This window comes from Dipteris shenzhenensis, chromosome 27, assembly GCF_047967505.1.
Source record: "Dipteris shenzhenensis isolate YYH24624 ecotype China chromosome 27, Dip_SZ_1.0, whole genome shotgun sequence".
NCBI lineage: Eukaryota > Viridiplantae > Streptophyta > Polypodiopsida > Gleicheniales > Dipteridaceae > Dipteris > Dipteris shenzhenensis.
Window position 1 is genome coordinate 25,830,632 of NC_141622.1, and position 5,890 is coordinate 25,836,521.

Genomic DNA, 5,890 nt, shown 5'->3' on the forward strand with positions numbered 1-5,890 from the left:
GAGGAAGCGAAGAGGGAGTGCGGGTCGTGGAAGAGGAGGAAGAGGCGATGAGGAGGGAGAGGCGGGTCGTGGAAGAGGAGGGAGAAGCGAAGAGGGAGTGCAGGTCGTGGAAGAGGAGGCGAGGTCGTGGAAGAGGAGGTGGGTCATGGAAGAAGAGAAGCGATGGCGAAGGAGCGAGCGATGGGGAAGGCAAGGAGGGAGACTCACAAACTTAGAAGGCAGAAGGCAGAAGGATGGTCTATAGCGGCTGGACACAGAAGGCAGAAGGCAGAAGGAGCGAAGGCAGAAGACAGAAGGGTATAGCGAGCGATGGCGAAGGCAGAAGGCAGAAGGCTATAGCGAGCGATGGTTTGTAGATTGGAGAAGAGAAGGAGGGAGCGATGGCGAGAAGAGAAGGCGAGAGGTTTATCAGCGTGAGTGATGGAGGTTGATAGAGATTGGAGAGGTTCAACTCGAAGGCAACAAGCTCATCGGAACTCGTTAACCTGCAGGAAGTACGTCTGGGGGAAGACGATAATGAAGAGGAACACGCTTGGGAGAAGGGAGGTAGAGGAGCTAATTCGGAGAGAGTCCAAGAGGTGGATGGCCTGCGGGGGCGTTATTTGGCGACCATCTTGCCTACAGGAAGGGTGAAGAAAGGACGTTCTTGGCTGGAGAGGAGGCCTGCTAGGGCGTTGTACCACGCAATCGCAGCCGTGACGATGCCAACGCAACCCCCTGCCTGCTTCACCTTCGCATCGCCCCGAAACTCAGCTATGGTGAGCAGCAAGAAGGTGAGCGACAGGGCTGCGAAGAGCGCAATCAAGCCACAAACATGAGCACCGTGAAGATCGTCCACGCCAGCAGAAACGTTGCCAGATCGGAGTGGTTAAGAACGCTTGGAGTGGCGTTCATGTACCCACTCGCCACACCAAAGCCTGGAATAAGAACGTGAAGGCCGTCGCACCGAATGTGTTGCCTACGCAAAACTCCCACACTCCTGATGCCGCCGTAGAAGACTGCGAGACCCACGACCACAGAACGTGGACATGGACGCCAAAGATCCCGGCGTTGTAGCAAGACAGAACGAAGGTGGTGAGAGCGAAAGCGCAGAGTGAAGAAGATGAAGATTTCTAACGAGTTTCAAAATTTTGAATGGAGATGATGAAGATTTCTTGCGAGTTTCAAAGTTTTGAATGAAGAAGATGAAGATTTTTTGAATGAAGAAGATGAAGATGAGCTAATTAAGAAGAGGAATACGCTTGGGAAAACTTGTTAACGAAAACTCTTTCTGTGTTTGCGCTTGGGTTCGCCGAGAAGGAATTGAATAGAAAGAGCCCAAGCATGTAAAAATAAAACGAGATGCGTGGCTTCTTTTGAGCGACGATGTTCGTGGTGCCTTTGACACTGCAGGAAGGTGCCAATGACATAATCCTCCTTCGATTACATAATCGATTACATAATCCTCCATTAGCAAGATCCTCCATAGCTTCGATTCACCTCTCCCGTGGCAAGTGCATACTCATCCACCTTGATGGGATTTCAAACTCAGCTTCATGTCTTCCGGTACATATACTACGTTCTGTGCTGGAGGTGCACCTCTCCATTGGCAAGCTCAACCTCCATAGCGTCCAGTACAGGACGGGCAAAAAAAGGTAATTACTACAGAGTCCCGAGTCTCCATGGATCCAAGAGTCTCCATTAATGCTTGATCCAAGAGACTCCATTAATGCTTGGAACGGATATTTTCGACTAGCCTAGTAGTACAAGAAATTGGCCGAGACCTCGCAAAGATGCCACCATGTCGATGCAGCTGCTTGTCTTGGCTGAGTCTCCTCATGACAGCGATGTAAATGGTGTTTTATGAGCAATTCTTTGGATGCTCGGCTTACACATGGCACTCTATGCCAACGACACGCCATCTTTAGAGCCGACACATGGCACAGGTCATCGCCACGCCTCTCAAAGATTGGCACCCCTTCGCTATGCATTCATGGAAGCATAAATGCTTCTCCAACTTCCCTCCTTTGCTTCGCCATCAGATTAGGTCGAGGACGACGTGTGTGTGTGGCTTCTGCTGTCCACGCCTTGTTTGCTTTCATTCGTTGTTCTTCCCTCAGATTGTTTCGCCTTCTGCGCCCAACCTTCAGTCGCCCCGCTTCCAGATTTAGCTATTGAGTCAAGGAAGGATTTATTACTAAATCTTCACTAAATCTTGACTATACTTGATTCTATTCATATTGACAGAAGGTAACGGTTCATATTGATTCTGTTCTTAAACATATCCTCTTACCAGATTTGTGTTTGCAAGTTATGGAGCCTTTAATATTCAGATTACCATCTTGTGAAATGATTACCATTTTTATGGATATTATGAACCATGTCATGGAGCCTTTATGAAGATAATTGTGATGGCGTCATCTAACTCGCCACCTTTCAAAGACATGATTTTTTCACATCTTCTCTTCTTTTGTCATCTCGTCCTTCTATCAACATCTTCTCTTCCGCTGCCATGTCCTCTTCTATCAACCTCTTTTCTTCTATTTCCATCTCTTGTGCTTCCGTTTGCTCTTCTGATGCCACCTCTTCTCTGGCAATGTCATTTTTTATCACACTCTTCTACTGGCTACATCTTCTTTTGTAAATCAAGAGCCGCTAGCTATTCTAGAGCTCCGTCTTCTTTTGCGCTTGCAAATTGATGAAATTGTTCTCGTAGTGGGTGGCGCCAATCCTTTATTGTTCATTTGTGCATCTAAAACATGCCTGCATCTGTGTTCATTCGCTTTGGAGAATCAGAAACATTGTCCATTCGTTACGACACTCCTTTATTGGAGGTCTCCCTAGTAGATCTCAAGGAACACTTTCACCTTGCGGATGAGGAGATTAGTCTACATCAAGAAATCAGAGTGGATGACATTGCCATAGTGCTTCCCTTGGTGGACTTGGAGGACGGTCAAAAAGGGTACAAGATCAATGGAAAACAACCTTCAGAGTTGAGGTGATAAGAAGGAAAGATTCTCATAGTGACTTTCAAAATGCTGAAGTTAATAGTGTTATTTCACTTATAGAGAAGATGCCTTTGAATAGTTCTTTGCATGTTGCATTAACTTCTGCAGTTAGAGTTGAGAAGGTTGTTGAACTGCCTAAAACTTATGATGGGTATGTTGTCTTTGAACTCCCCCCTTTGCCTGATGGATCTCCAATGTCTGGAATGGAACAAAATGCCGATGGTCATGTATGGACAAAATATTCATGTTCACAAGACTTTTTCAATGGAATTGTAAGGATGAGTAGATGTTCTGGATACTTGAGATGCTGTAACATTCATTGTCCTTACCTTGAACGAATGGGAGTTCTGAATGATACACAATGGAAGGGAAAGCTTAGGAAGCCACCTATGCCTGGTCCAATTGATCCAACCTTGGGATCAATTGTCTGCAAGCATTGTTTAGAAATCCCAGAGTGTGTTTATCAATGCAGTGCTATCATATATTATTGCTTGCCTCATGAAAGAGCGAAGACGACAAGATGTGCTGTGCATGTTGGGTTCCGTGACCATCATGTTGAGAAAGGAAAAAGTCGTGCAAAGGAATTGCAAGTGGATGATCTTGTTTCAATGCGTGCTAGGCTGAATGCAAATTCATCTTGCAAAAACATTGAGGTCTCAGTTACACAAGACCTTATGATGGATATGTTGCTTGCAAAGGAGGGGGTTGCTATGGAACCTCTAGATTACCAACAATTTGAAGAGGTTTTGGATACAATCACACCAATGACACAAAGGAGAAGGCTTTAGAGAATAGTGCAGAGTGCAAGATGTGATGCTAGAGGAGGAGATGGTGAAATGGATTCAATACTGGGTTTGAAAAAGAGATGCAGATATCCATATGTGCAAAGTATCTTGTTTCCTGGGCAGTTGCAAGATGAACAACAACCACATATTTTCAAAATGTCGACCATTGGTCCAGGATCAGGGGTTGATTTGGTGAATTGAATGCGGCCAGGAGGTAGCCTTGGATCACAATGGGTGCATTTTACCACGTCCATCGAGTAAAAGGATGGTCAACTATGGGTGCTCATGTGTATGACCCTTACATAAGGGAACTCTTAACAATAGCTATATGTGAATTCAAGGTGGAAGATACCAATGCACAAGTGCAATTCTGGAAGCTTTTGAATAGTCAGATGGAGAAGAATGGTTTTGAACCACCTCAATTCCGAGGATTCATGGCAGATGGAGCAGGAGCAAATTGGCTTGCTATCCGCACAGTTTACAATGGTGGGCCTGAAAATGTAATGGAGGGTAAAGAAAGGACTTGTGGTTTTCACTGGGAGATGAGCATGGTTGAGCATACCAAAAGATGCATTAAGCCACAATTTCAGGAGGAGCATAAGGTTCTATGTAGGAAATGGAGGGAGGCAACGACAGCTACTTCTGCAGATCAATGCAAGAGAACATTGACCTTGTATTGGTCTCCATTGCATGTGAGAGGGTGAGTTGCCAGCACTCCACACATGGTTGGCTTGGTGGGATGGGGAATGTTTTTGCAGCAAGAGAAAAATTCTGGGTTTGTTCCTATAGTAAATCTTTCGGAGACAAAACACTCTAGCATGAGAGCAGCACATGGGTATGCAAGACACATAACATTGTATGAAGCTTGTGCTGCAGATCTTGCAATGAGTGTCCTTCAGAGTGCTCACTATAATGCCTTTTTGAATGGAAAACACTTGGGTACAGGTCCAAATTTGGATGTTCTACGACAAAGAATACTTGATGGTGGTGGATCTAGTAAAGGAGATAGAAATAGGCTTGTTGATTTATCACACACTGTGATTGAAGAGGCTGGGTTACACTCTCCAGAGATGGATAGACCGATGACAGAACCGATAAGTATGAGAAGAAAGAGGAGTTCTACATGTTCAACTGTGGTCCATGCACTTGATAGCCATCGCCCTGAATACATCACTGTCACTACAAAGAGAGTGATTGGAAAAAGACGACAACTTGATTTTTTAAATCCTACAAACCAGGTAGTTTGTAGAGAGGCAAACATTCATGATGCCAATTGGGCAATTAGGAGAACTGAAGCACATAGTGTTGTCACATGCTTTGGTTACTTGACAGAAAGTCGGAGACGGTGTGGGGCAATGATCAATGCACTTGGTAGAAGTGCAAGCAATGGTGTTGGGGAGGTTGTAAGAGAGAGCACTATTATTCCAAATGAGGTGCATCTTTTCCACATTCGTACATCAGGTTCAATTTCCAAGGGGTTAACATACTGTGTCTCAATTTCAGAATTCCCACGTTGTACATGTCTTGATTTCACTCAAAGGGAGACAAGTAAAACTCCTTATATGCCTTGCAAGCACATATACTTTGTGTTCATTGTAGTGCTGGGATTGAGTGATACAGTGCATCAGTTTATGCATCAAGCAGCGTTGACTAAGATTGAGTTGTTTCAAGCACTGGCTGGAAAAAGAAATCCATCTTCCATAGACTAGATGATGTGAAAGAAATTCTATTGTTCTTTGCTGAACATGCGGATTATAGAGGTAGGGATCCTTCTATGTTTTTGTAATCGAAGTAAGGATATACTTCTGCAAGCATTAGAGGCAAGATATGTCAGCCTTTAAGGTGAATAGTAGAAGATGCAATAGATGTAATGTGCTTTTTTGCTCTACATGCCTTCCAGTTTTTGGATCAGACGTTTGGAAGATGTACTTCTGCAAACATGGAAGGCATGATATGTACATGTAGAGTATGAGCACGTTTTGGCTATATTCTACCTGCTCCTATGTTGTTGTCTCTCCATAAGGATTTCAGTGTGAAAGTAAGGAGAGAAAGGTATTTAATATGATGTGTAGGCTACTCCTTTTCTTTGGATGGGTGTATGGAGAAAGATACCAAGTA

General features: G+C 44.5%; 1 pseudogene; it reads right to left on the reverse strand.

Moving 5' to 3' along the window:
- Positions 1-587: 587 nt before the first annotated feature.
- Positions 588-1,605, reverse strand: LOC147884091 (ammonia transport outward protein 2 pseudogene; annotated as a pseudogene).
- Between the last annotated feature and the right edge of the window lie 4,285 nt (positions 1,606-5,890).